A 15,028-nucleotide genomic window follows, 5' to 3' on the forward strand; every position below is an offset into this window, starting at 1 on the left:
TCTCCTGCTGTCATTTAGCAATATACAATATTTAATATTCCAATGTGAAAATATTAATACCTATAGAAGTTAAATCGGCACCTCAACTGCCGAATATATGCACATATGGAAGAAACGTGCTTCTCAAAATACTGAGAACATCCGGAAGATGGAGATCGCTTTGAACAAAAAATAGTACAAATAAAACAAAGAGAACAATTTAAAAAAGAGATATTTTGAAGACTAAAAAATATGTGGTCATACGAATAAACAATAAAATGTAATTACTATTAATATTGAAATAATTTAAATAAAAAAATTTATTATTTTTCGGCAAATTTAAGTGAATAATAAAATAAATTATAATATCCAATATATCAGAAAATATGGTTACCCTGGAAATTAGAAGTGTACATTAGTCGGCCAAGTGCAACGTAAAGTGGTCGCATCTTGACCTACATTCAGTGAACACTGATTTCTTTATCAGTCACAAAAATACAAGGTCTTAGCAATTTATTAGGAATAAAAGTGAGTTTATAGCCCTTTATTGAGGTGAAATCAGACAAATAAAAAAATAAATTGACAACAAATATCGTTACGTCACTTCGGTTTGGATTTGCTACTGGTCTGGGAAAGTGTTCATTAAAATGTCTAAGGAAATAGTCGTACGCATGTTTTGCTTTTTCAATAAAAAAAGTATCACGTCAAATATTGCAGACCTTTTTGTGATTAAAATAAAATATTTCTAACTATTATGTATTATATTTCCAAGACTAGAACCGACTTTTAATTTTGGCTTATTGCGTATTAGACAGCCAAACCTCATTCACGAAAAAAAAAAAATACATCAATAGCATTAATTATTCGAAATTTAAAATTTTCCAAAAATTATTCTAAATCTAACTTATCACTGCAATCGCTCGATTCCGTACGGAAGTAAAAAGCGGAAAAGTTAGTTTGAATAGGCGATAAAACAGAAGGTCAACCCGCGGCCTCCAGCACCAAGTCTGGTCAGACCCGCATGTGTTAAGATTACACCACACGGCTTAATCAAATTTTCATACACTGCATAAATTTGTTTGCAGAAGTAATTTATGCAACATAAAACCTTTTAAAATAATTATAATCAAGTTATCAAAATTTAATGAAAATTCATTATTGAAAGTTCAATGACCTTTTTATAGATATCTGATAAACACATGGTACAAAATGTACGAAACTCGTAACATTCTTGAAAGACCATCAAAAACCTTTCCAATATATTTATGACTATTATATTTTCATAATTTCGGTCCCCATCAATGCATGAACGTTGATCTAACTATAAAATTTTCAAATAATTTTTAGAGCATTAACATAAACCGTAATGTTACCTGATAAAAATATAACTCGGAAGTATATATATGAGGACAATTAAGTCAGAAAAAAAAAATACAAGGTACAGTTGTTTTATGGTGTATTGAGTGATAAGAACAATTCAAATTGTCATTGAAATAAATCGTATCTATTTACCTGCTATGTGAATATAAATAAAGTATTACAAATACAAGATAAATAGTTTTGTCATCGCTTTAAAACATTTTAATATGAAACCTTTTTTATAGAATCTCTTCTGATTGATTTTTCATTTCAACTGTCACTTAAATTGTATATACATAGCCATATTCCAGTAATATATTCATAGTGCTATTTTTGGAGAAATTTATCTTATACGTTATTTCTTGACATTTCGGATTACGAACAGTTGTTAAGACTGTTAATTTTGGAGCTCGATATTTGGGAATTTGATGAAGTATGAGAAGTTAGTAATATCGAAAAATTATTACACCAATTTTGAATATATATATTCATATTAATATTAAATATTTTAATAGATGACAGAAAGACAATATTGTAAGCATAAGTTTAAAATCATATAGCCGAGATTAATAAGCCGCAAACTGAATACATCCTTCACGGGGCAAGGTTATCGTTTCGATAATGAAAATTGGTAGTTATTTTTATCTTTGTTATCGTTAATTGATTTATGAAAATGAAAAGAATAACTTATACGTTAATTATTTTATTTAATTAAGATTTTAATTAAAAAAAAAATCTAATGTTAAGGATAACTATTTATGTACGTAACATAAATGATTGTACTTGAATAAAATGTATTTTGTTTTTTATCAAAACGAATGACCTTGATAATGAAAGGAAATGATGTCTAATCTCTTACATTAGGATGCATCACGCCGAACAGAACGTCAAACACAATAATAACATGAACAGTATCAATATCAGTCACCTTACATAACGCTCGCCAAAGGTTGCGCATGAGTTGCATACGGACGTATGTATGTATGAATGTGTTACATTGTCACGGCTAAGGACGAGGAATTAGGACAATGTTGCATCGTGACTACTTGAAGGCAGTATCCTTAGAAAACGGTGAAGCTGTATGCTAAATGTTAAAGATATGCCTTTGTTTATACTTATTGCCAGCTTAGATTAACTCTTCAAATCTATATACATATATATATATATATATAAATGAATACCTATTTCCCTTGGTCATGTCATAATTTGAGAATTACTTTAACAATTTAATTAGTTTTTTTTTTGCAAGTTTTCTCATACTTTGTAGAAGGTTCTTACGGAGAGAAAATGCTGACAAAATTAGAAATTATCATACTATACATAAGCAGCCTGTAAATTTCCCACTGCTGGGCTAAAGGCCTCCTCTCCCTTGGAGGAGAAGATTTGGAGCATATTCCACCACGCTGCTCCAATGCGGCACATGTGGCAGAATTTCGTTTAAATTAGACACATGCAGGTTTCCTCACGATGATTTCCTTCACCGCCGAGCACGAGATGAATTATAAACACAAATTAAGCACATGATAATTCAGTGGTGCCTATATATATATATATATATTATACCGTGCGTAATCTTTACACCTCCGATGATACACCGATGATAACACCAAGTAAGTACTTGGATTATTATAAAATTATGCAGTATATTCAGATTAGGATATAAAAATGGATATTGGTATATCTGTTGGTAGTCTTCGACGCCTCTACGTCTCACGATGTAGCGGTTGGTATATTTTTTTTCATGGAAAAATAGTGGAATCTTCCTATCTTACAGATTTATGCATTAGAGATCATGTGGCTTTCATCGAAGGTACGGAACGAATACTGCTGGTTTTTGAGTAGATGTTCCAGCACTTGGCTGCTGGTGAGACCCACACACCCCTCCGCTTCTTACGGAGGAAACACGTGAAAGCATTATTCCAGCGAAAAAAAGAAATGCTGTTTTCCTATGTCTGGCCTACGTTCAGGCTACGTATGGGTACCGAATTTACCCTCCCCACACACACACACACACACACACACAGGCGTGTCTCCCCACACATCTACCACTGTTTTTATAGGCTTAGAGAGATTCGAAGAAAATATTTGATATTGTAATAAAGGGCACGAGGAGAATAGAATTTTGAGATTTCGTATTTTTTTTTGTAGGTAGGCGTATTGTCGTCTGGAACCCCTGACGGTAAATAGTCGCCAACGAAAATAGGCATTGAGCTGTAAGTGATATTAACCATTCCTTACGTTGTCAATGCACCACCAACTTTGGAAGCAAAGAAGATGTTATTATTACACTGGCTTTCATTATACAATAATAAGTAGTGCGGCTTAGCGATACAATAAGTAATGAGTGGATGGTACCTACCATAATGTGTTTGTACAAAACCCCACCACCAAGTAGGTCGAATTGCTTTTGTCGTAAATATTAGATTATATTTCTTACTAGCAGTGCCCGCGACTTCGTGCGCGTTTGAATTTATTAAGCGTTAAAAGCGTCTTTATTATTATTATTTTACATATAATTCTAAAATAAAAGTAGCCTAATTTACTCCTTATTACATCAGCTATCTGCCAGTGAAAGTCCCATCAAAATCGGTCCAGCCGCTCCACAGATTAGCCAGTACAAACAAACAGACAGACAGACAAAAATTTTAAAAATGTTATTTTGGTATATGTACCGTGTATACATTCATATGCATTTAATAAAACGCGGTTATTTTAATATTACAAACAGACACTCCAATTTTATTATATGTACAGATAAAAATCACTTATTATTTAGTTGGCCAATTTGCTATTCTGCATTTGTAAATTAAAAAAAAAAAAGTAATCTAAGAAGTGAAAAAACAAAGGGAACTAACTATTTTTTATATTAAATTCCGTTGTTCAGGCTTAGTATGAATTATAGGTATTATACGTACTCGCTAATGCATAGCACGCGTTGCTAAGCTTATTCAAATTTGTTGTAAACAATTATGGCATACCAATTTTGCGTTACCCACTGAAATTTGATTGTACTTTGCTAATTCTAAAAATTTTCAACACAATAAAATGAACAATGTGTGTACGCATAGAAGTCAGACAAAAATTGTTTATTATATATTTATTTATTTTTCTATCTAGGACAATAAACTTTTTTTTTATTTAGTAGGTAGGCAAACTAGCAAATGGCCCACCTGATGGAAAGTAGTCACTACTGCCCATAGACATAAGTGCTGTAGAAAATATTAACCATATTTTACATTACCAATGCGACACCAAACTTAAGAGCTAAGATGTTATGTCCCTTAAGCCTGTAGTCACACTGGCTTACTCACCCTTCAATCCGGAACACAACAATACAGATTACTGATGCGTGGGTGGGAAAAATAATCTTTAAGCTACACATACCATACAATTTTCACGTGTTTAATTTGTTTTTATAAATCATTTCGCGTTCGATTAAAAAAATTATCGGTTGGCATAATACTTGTTACCCACCATCCGTATTGAAGTGTGCTTGAATAAAATCCAAAAACCTCGTCAAGTGAAGCCAAACCGTGGAACATTAATTTTGCAACTATAATATTGTAAGCATCTCCAAAAGTTCTTGTCAATTTTAAAATATACTTCAAACCGCAGTTATTCAAGCAAAGGAAAAAATTACACGTGTCGTATACGTTGAAATGATTTAAAATGTATGGGAGTCGGTGACCATCAAAGAAAATGCATCTTGTTAAGGCGAGGTCCATCTACAAGGCGTCTCTAGAATACCTCAATTTGAGCGCATATTGTAAGTTTCTAATTTCGTTTTCATAGTTATTTTAGTAAGTAAATATTGAGCACATTGATGAAATGAGATCAATGAAACAATAAAAAATCTGTTCTAAATTTTTCATAGTCTGAAATCGGATGACTTTTATTCAATTTTTTTTCCATCGCACAAAGTTTCTTCAACCGTTTATCGATTCTCAGTTATTAAGGATTTATCTGCACCATAAAAGCTTTTAAACTATTTTTTAAAAATGGAATTAAAAGTTTTGCCGGCCGCGATCTCGGCCATCTAAGACCACTTCACCTTAAACGGAAAATAAGAAACAACGAAATACCAACGTCATATCAGAAGATCCAATATGCAACAAGTTGGAGTCGTTTTTGCTATTGCTATTGACGACAAGAGCCGACTCGCTATTTGGAATTTTAAATCAGTTCATGTATATATCAGTTTCGGCAGTTGCCTAAACAGGATGAGGATTCATCAATGTTACGGTATGACAATTTAAAAATACATCCTTGTAATTTGAATAATGCATTCTATTACAGTCATCCAAGAATCAAAATTGATTGAAAACGATCGTAACAACCGAAAATGTAACTTAGTATTTAAAGTTATGCGGTGAACTGATGTCAAATGCGCTCTTTTGAAAACGACTTCTGGACTAAAAAACATTGTTGGCAGGTGAATCCTGTATTTTTATTATCGGCATTTTGGAGTTGTGACGTCACATTCGGAATAGATTCTTATATTTTTCGAGCTACATGCTATTTGCAGTTTTATTATTTTTGGGACACAATATTTGAATTTCGAAAACAAAAAAAAACAAAATGTTATTCTTGAATTAAATAACGTAGTTATTGCATATAGAACGTAACTTTATCACGTTTTTTTTTTTATTTATTTGTTACTTATGGATCTATATCTAGATGCCAAGAAAACGTTATTCTTGTAAATTAATTAAAAAATTACATTTTTCAATTTGATTTTAAACACACTTTTCAAATGAGCAATTAAATTTTGTAGGAAAATTAAAAAAAAAATATAGTGTGAATAAATCCTAAGAACAGGAAATGAATTCATAACATTATAATGCATACTGCTTTACATTTATCCATGAGATTGATGTCATAGCGCTATATTATTTGCAAAACAAATCTCCGTGCCTATGTTACCGTTAATATAAGCTAAGGAGGACAGAGGTGTTCGTGTTCCCGCCAAAATTTGCTCTATTAAAAATTCGATATTTGAATGATTACTGTTTTCATTCAATCGAATGTCGAATCTGCCAAAAAGGAATTTTAAGTATTTATATATTATGATACGTATAAAGAATAATACTGAGCCTAGTAATTTTTAATTCTATGTACATACATTTATTTTAAGTGGTGAAAAGTAAGAAAGTCGATTCAGGAGAAACAAAATTCCGAATTACATCGATTTGAATTATGATATATTTTTTTTTTAAAGTTGTAAAACTTATAATTATTTATAAAGGATAGTAATTTACATGTATTTAAGAATATATATGTATGTTACAAGTGGTCGTCCATTGGAAATTCGTCCGCAAGCCATTGAATCACTCATAAAAGTATGAGGTAAATTATTTTAAATTAATAAAAATGGGGTTATATTTCGTTATTAAGTAAAGGTTCGAAATTCGACATCAAAACCTTCGTTAGCGAAAAACACAAAACTGATAACAAAATTTGATTGAACACGTGTTTTGTCAATGATATGAACGATCATATCATTGACAAAACACGTGTCAAAATAAAACAATAAAGCGTGTTTGACATTTCCTTTGTTTCATTATTGCAATAATGACAAGGTTTTTCAAATTTTGTTATCAGTTTTGTGTTTTTGTGTGTTGTTGACGTAGTTTACGAAAACTACGAACTTTACATTTTATTATTTTATTTACCTGAGGCTTAGCCGTAGGTAGCCTACGACCATCCTTCAGGCTTAAACTTGTTAAATAACAAATTTCATCAAATTCGGCTCACTGGTTTAGTCCTTAATGCGTAACAGGCAGACAGATGGACCTACTTTTGCATTTATAACTTTTTTTTAAAGGCGATTTAATTTTTTTTTTGGTTCCAATATCTGAGATATCTAAGGAATTTTATTACAGAAACTGATACCTTGGCCCAGGAAGGATTAATTAACTTTGCGGAAACTTGGCATTATAAGCTTATCAATTATCAATCACCTGAAAATTCAGTATTGCTTTTCTATATTCGAACCCAGAATATTCGGTTAAGATTCAACTATTTAACCTCTGGGCCATTTGAACTTAATCATTAAAAATAAATATTTGTTCGAAACGGTCAACATCGACAATCCACTCGCATTTGACGTCACAGCCATCCATCCTTTTAATGATCTCAGAGTATGATTACATTTTAATCATAGCTTTGCTCAGTCGTCAACATTGTAAACTAATAAATCGGGCACATTTAACCGTAATTGGTTGAAATTGACACTCGTGGTAACGAACTACCTAAAGGCTCGTATAAAATGGTGTTGTATTTTATAAGACATTCGACAGTTATTGTTAAATACTTCGATTGACTGGCAAATGGGCGTTAATGTAACAGCAACCTTGTGAGCTTGGATATTATGTCCCATGTGCAATTAAAATGTTTTACAAATTTTTCAAATTGGAATACAAGAGTACTAAATATTGATACGATAAATGTGATAAGTGGATAGTTTCTACCAAAAGCAAAATTTTGTTTTGATTAACAATACATCTATATCTATACCACTATATAAATCTGTAGTCTGTCGTTCGTCATAAATTTTCGTTCAGTTTTACCGTTTTTGAACTTTTTGCCTGTCTGTCTGTATGTCCCGCTATAACTCAAGAACGATTGTACCGATCTTTATAAAAATTGGTATACAGTAAGAACATGTGATTGCGCAAATGATAGGCTATATTTCTATATCTATACATCTATATCAATCTGTAGAGTCTGTCTGTACACTCAATTTTTTGAGAGAAGTTGTTTTGAACGAGTGACAGTTGAGGCGGAGTCAGAGGACGATTAAGTTTGGCGCGGAAATTCAATTTCTTTTTTAGTTTGATGTTTTTGTTATTAATTTTAATATTTTAACTATTAACTAAAATTTTATATGTTCAATACATATATTCAAAATAAAAAAAATTGCCTTTCATTTATAATAATAATAATTATTATTGTAAATTTATATTATTTTAAATAAATTTTAAGCGAAGCGGGCGGGTAACAGCTAGTACAGCTGTAATCTTTAATAATAAACTTGCTGTTAAAAAGTGTTAATAAGTTGTTAGTCATTTCCGTCAATAAATTATATTCAAATTGTAAAGTGCCTACAAATCGTTTTGTTTCAAGTCGAAGTGTAGCAACAAAACCCTCTACGTCTCTACCTCTCTTTTGATCTACATCTCCAGCGCATTCCGCTATTCTCCGTTAAAAATGACTGAAATGGAGAAAACGTGTTTGGAAAATAAGGAAAATATTATCACACTAGCGACCCGCCCCGGCTTCGCACGGGTGCAATGCTAATACTGAATATACTACAGAATGTCTTACAACGTTCACGGTTTTTCAGTCCTTAGACAATACAAACCGCTATGTCCCTGCGTTTTAAATCTGTAATATCTTCAAAAATATTAATTTAAATTAGGTGCTATAAGGAGCCATATTTATCTATATTATTTAAGGTACTTACTTGGATAAGTATTAATGCTGTATTGCTTAACATCGCTTCGATAAAAATAAGCGATTATTTCTCGTAAAAAGTAAAGGAAAAAAAATGGTTATTGTGGGTTATCCCTAAGAGATAGACATTTACCATCGCGTAATTTTTTGAGAAACTTTATAATGTGTACAATACTGTAGTAGGACTTTGATCTATCTCATAGAATTCAGCCAGCGTTTGCAATGTAAGAGCAAAAAAATATATTTATTTATAACATCACTTTAGAAACCTCTAAAATTATCAGTGTTTCTCTACTATATTGTGTATGTATTACACATATAACCTTTCTCTAGAATCAGTCTATCTACTAAAAAAAAACCGCATAAAAATCCGTTGGGTAATTTTAAAGATTTTTAAAGAATTTTAAAGAGAAAGCATACATAGGGACAGACAGCGGTAAGCGACTTTGTTTTATAACATGTAATGGATATGCGACCGACCATTGCAATTCCTTAATTTACGCGAAGCTTATATAATATCCTGAAACCTTGGAAATTATTTCATTATTTTATTTCAAAACGAAAACTTACAAAGGTAGATAAAATATATGATTAATTATTATACTACTAAATAAGCTGTTGAAATTATTGTAATCATTATATAAATCAATTTAACTAACGTTATTTATCAAGGATTTTTCGATAATGTGCGTCCACTCTATGATGATAAATTCAATCTTCCCAAAGCAAGAAGATCTGTTCTCTATATATGTCATTATACTTCAACAATTTACATCTACAAGGCTGATATACAGCTAGACAGAAAAACATATTTAATTTTTCCAAAGAATATTTCAATCGTACATTAAATAGCGTCGGTATTTTTGTATCGGGTATTAGTTTAAAAAAAATTATATTCAATCAATATTTTGTATGTAAATAAATTATTAAGTTTTCTATCTACTTATACAAAATATTTAACTCGGATATTTATAACACTATCGTTCTTAAACTGATTAACAAACTCGAGTGTGTCCTGAAATAGTACACATTATGACTTAATGATATTGATCGTCTCAAAAAAAAATTGAAATTTTACAAATACGAAATGAAACCAATGTTTACTTGCTGGTAGAGTTTTGTGCAAGCCCGTCTGGGTAGGTACCACCCACTCATCTGATATTCTACCGCCAAATAACAGTACTCTGTATTGTTGTATTCCGCTTAGAAGAGTGAGTGAGCCAGTGTAATCACAGACATAAGGGTCATAACACCTTAGTTCCCAAAGTTGTTGGCGCATAGGTGATGTAAGGAACGGTTAATATTTCAACACCTTTGTAATATTAACCACTTACCATCAATTAGCCCATATGCTTGTCCGCCAACCAAAGCCATAAAAAAATGTAACTGGCTTATAATACTAAGTTTAGAATCGGCATATCAGTATAGTTTTTATGTGTACGAAACAAACCTCGAACTCAACTCGAGTACTTAAAACGATTTTATTCATTTTTTAGTAATTTCACTATTATTTATCGTCATACTTCACAGTTATTAAATTTCCATAATCGTTATTCAGGTAACATAAAAAGTCATAAACTCTCGCAATAATCCCCGATACCGGTTTTTAAATACAACACTATAGCAATTTTCATATAATACCATTATAATATTAATGGTTAAAATAATAACTTTATTTACTGTGTTTAAATATTCTCCGCGTAATACACGGACCATTTAATGGCATGTCTTATTATGGACTTTTTAGTTTTTTTTTACATGTTCGTGTTATGATAGTTTTATGAGCCATTTAAAAGACGTTCGACTGGAGAACCCGTCTTCGACGTTGGGGGTCGAGGATCCTTCTAGCTTTGCTTAGATATTTTATCTTGACGCAGTTTAATTGTTAAGTCGGTATCGGGATGAATTTAGATTCAACAAATCAACAGTTTTAAATTTTATTAATACAGGTACGATTAAAATATATTTCAAGGTCAATAATATTTTGTTTTATTTTTTAAATGTAAAGTTTTATGTAAAATTAAATTTATTTATTTATTGCTAATTGAATACACAGAACACATCCGATCGAAGTCGATATTATTTTTGTTTATTTAGTTTGAGTTTTATTTTACAGAGTAAAGATAACAAAAAAAAATTGTAATTATAATTTATTTATTGACATTTTAATGCACACATCCGATCGTAGCTTATGTAAATACTAAAGACTACATAAAGTTAACGATTATAAATGGTTTTACTAAAAAATGTCATTGAGGGGGTGAACAGTGTTTTTCTTTCAAATGTCAAATTAATTGTAACAGGAAGAGACAAATAAGTGTGTAACTAGAGACCTGCTAAATAAACTTTATTATTAAAATATTTAGATAGTGGTTTGTGTAAGCTCTTTGGGTAGGTACCACCCACTCATTACGTATTCTTCTAACAAACAGCAATACTCAGTATTCTTGTGGTCCAGTTTGAAGTGTGAGTGAGCCAGTGTCTAGGTAATGGTGACCACTTATCATCAGGTTGTCCATATACACGTCCGTGCACCAATTTATAAAATTAATTTGGTTCAACTTTGCACCCTAATTTCATAACCAATATCTGCTCTCAGTATTCATAAAAAAAAATTAGGTAATAGCAAAATTCAATTGAAATAATAAATATAATTTGAGTATCGGGGAGGTACATAGATTATTTTTTTAATACACCCCTCGAGGGTATTAAATAGGGGGTGACGGTTTGTGTGATATAGGAAAAGTTTTATAAATTACACGCAGCTAATGCAACGGGCTCGGCTAGTTTATATATATTTATTTGTCGGCAGAATACCGAAAAAAAACCTACCAAGATAAGTTTATCAGGTCGGACCGATAAAATAAATTATTGGGGTTTTCTTTAATAACAGCTCGGCGTTTGGAAGCTGGAGTGGCGTACAGTCACGTGCCTCGGAAAGCACGTTAAACCGTTTTCTGTCTAACTCATCCGGTCGTATCGCATTTGCCCGCCCATCGGATTATGAGAGTAAGGGCGTAGAGAGAGAGAGTACATAAGTGTGTGTGTAATCACATATGCATTATATGTGATTGCACACACACTTTTGTACTATAACATGTCCTGCATATTTGGCAAGTCTCTCTTCAAAGGACATCATCATCAAAGTATCTTTCAAAATTGACAATCAAAATATTTATAGCTTCGAATATATCCCGATAGATATAAGTGTAGACAGTAGATTATTTTAATATAATCGGTACATTGATCTCAAAAATAACAGGGACCAATTAATTTTAGAACTTGGTGGTGAAGACAACGTCTCGAAGATATGTACACGCGTCGATTCTGCATTGCATCCGTTAACGCGCAGTACCGCGTTATGATATAAGCTGCAAATTTTGTCCTTAATCATTATATTCTGTTACTTTACTATATATAAAGTAATACAGGGCAGCTTGAATCAATGAATCAATTTGAAAATATATAACCATCGCAAAAGGAAATTGAATCAGTAATAATATGATTATGTATTGTATCTTCTAATGTGTTTGTTAGCACAAATATTATTGTAAATGATTCTTAAACAATGTTTCAGACACAAAAGCGCAGTACAAACAACTTATCACACAAATAGGTCGTAAAAATTAATGACATTCCGCCGATCGATATTCAACGTAAGAAACGCAATTTTTGCGATCCTTTCGATCGCCGCTTTATATTTAAGCTGCGGTTTCATTTAAGATTAAGACTGTCTTAAGACAAATGAAAAATATTAAAATAATGTTAATTGTTTTTTTTTTGTATAATAAATTATTCCATTTATTTTTTCAATTTCAATTTCAATTTTTATTAAAAGTGTATATTCTTTATTACACAAATTTATAAAAAAAAATTCAAATTATATTATGATATATAAATCAAGCAACTAGCAGACTGTCGAACTAATTTATCACTGTATACTTCTTTAAATTATATTAATAAATTATATATATTATAAATAATAAGACCAATAACTAATCTAATAAAGCTTTATTATTAAAAACCAATTCTTTTTTCAAGAATATAAAAATTAAAAAAAAAAAGTTGCAATAGAGCAACAGCAACTTAACTAAATTATCCCGTAATTATTTTAAACGTTTTAACTTAATATTTAAGGCGAAACGACGGATGTATATTATTTTTATCGTAACTGCAACTCGAATTATGAAATAATAACGTTAAACTTACGAAAGGTGTAAGATTCTTCCGTAATTTTATTGTTAAATGCATTCCTTCGTTTTTAATACGATATTAAAACAGTTTAAATAATAATTTACATGACAAGTACCTTTGTAATTGTAAAATAATTTGATCGAGTTTAATGTATTCTGATATGATAATACATAAACATCCAAGTTGTATATCAGAGTCGCGATCCATAATAATAAGTCTTTTTTTTTAATTAGAGTAACAAGCTTTAAACATCCCAGTTCTGGTCAAATTCATCATCTCTGATTGAGGAGAATGTTTGAAGATTTTTCCTCACGCTGTGCCAGGGGCGGTTGGTTGTTATATATCTGGTAGAATTTCATTGTATGCATGCATGTTCCCTCGCGTTGTCATTCTTCACTGCCGCACATGAAAACCCAGTGGTGCGCGGGTTTGAACTCACGATCATTAGTTAAGATTCAGTTACTATAGGCACTCATATCAATTTCAATACTAAACTTTAATCTATTGAAAAAATGGAATAAAATATACTACTAAGCTAACTTGAAAAGCTAAATCCCATGATATAAATGAACAATGAATACAGTAATACTAGATAATAAAGATATTAATAGAACTTAAAAAGGAGAATACCTCTCAAATACTTCACTCACACATGCAAATATTGATTCAAACAATTGTATTGATAAATACCGAACCTTTTATTGCACTTGTGTAACAGTAATGAGAATCGATTGTACTATCATCGCTGTGATCTCTGTGCGCCACGGTAGCGTGTATTTAATCGCTCTCATATGCTTCAGTCGTATCACGAAATGCTATAATATAATAAGCGATATAATACATACATTAATAATAAATAAATATTGGACAACATCACATACATTACTCTGATCCCAATGTAAGTAGCTAAAGCACTTTTGTTATGGAAAATCAGAAGTAACGACGGTACCACATACACCCAGACCCAAGACAACATAGAAAACTAGTGAAGGAGTGGCGTACCCATGAAAACCGGTGTACACACTACTCGACCACGGAGGTCATTCATTAATCTATATTCGTTAAAACTAAAAGCAAATATTAATTTAAAAATACATCTTATAATCCTTGATTATGAAATTTGACAAATGCTTTATTTTACAGATCTATTACTTTTAGTTACGCAAACGTTGTTGATATAATTTGTAACAAATAAGGAAAAAAATCGGGTAAAAATGGGACGAAACGATTATGTGTTTTGATTAGAATCAGTCTAATAATTATGAACTAACTATTGACACAAATAATTGTGATCAGTAAACAAATCACTACAATATTCGTCTTCAAGTTCAATCTAATTTTACACATAACAATAACACAACATGTCGTATATCACTCTAACACAAAAAAAAATACATTAAAAAATAATTTAAAAATTATAATAGATTTTACAAATGTGGCTTAGAAGCGATATGGCTTAAGATACTTTGGGCAGATTAAATACACTGGTGATGTTCTGTCATAGCTAAAAACTATGAAGGAGTTTCTGATGATATATGTATATCTATGATATTGATCATCAGCTTCGTCCTTGGTTCGTTCCGTACGTGGTGGTAACGTACGTGTTCGTGGAATGTCTGAGATAAAAACACGTTGGTAAAACGTATTTTAATGGATCATAGTGAAGAATGAAATCCACGCAATACGGATTTAGCCTTACTATTTATTAAAGATCTAACACAGTGAGTTGGCTGTATATAAAACACCGAATATCCGGTTTGGTTTTCGGGCAAAGTATCAAATATCCGGAGCCACAGAAGCGAAGCTACTTGGGTTTGTACAACGGTACGTGCCAAGAAGTATCAGGTTTATGGAATGTTTAGTTCGTTTCTGTATTGAGTCGTTTCAAGGTTATATAAACTATATATAATTTAATTCTTAATTAATAATAATAATGAACCATTTTATTTCAAATTTAGCCTACCAATACTTTATTAAAAGTCTAAGTTTATTTAAAAAAAGTCCCTTACAACTCACTAGAATATAAATGCAAACGGTACTT

This window comes from Vanessa atalanta, chromosome 16 (genome assembly GCF_905147765.1).
Source record: "Vanessa atalanta chromosome 16, ilVanAtal1.2, whole genome shotgun sequence".
Lineage (NCBI taxonomy): Eukaryota > Metazoa > Arthropoda > Insecta > Lepidoptera > Nymphalidae > Vanessa > Vanessa atalanta.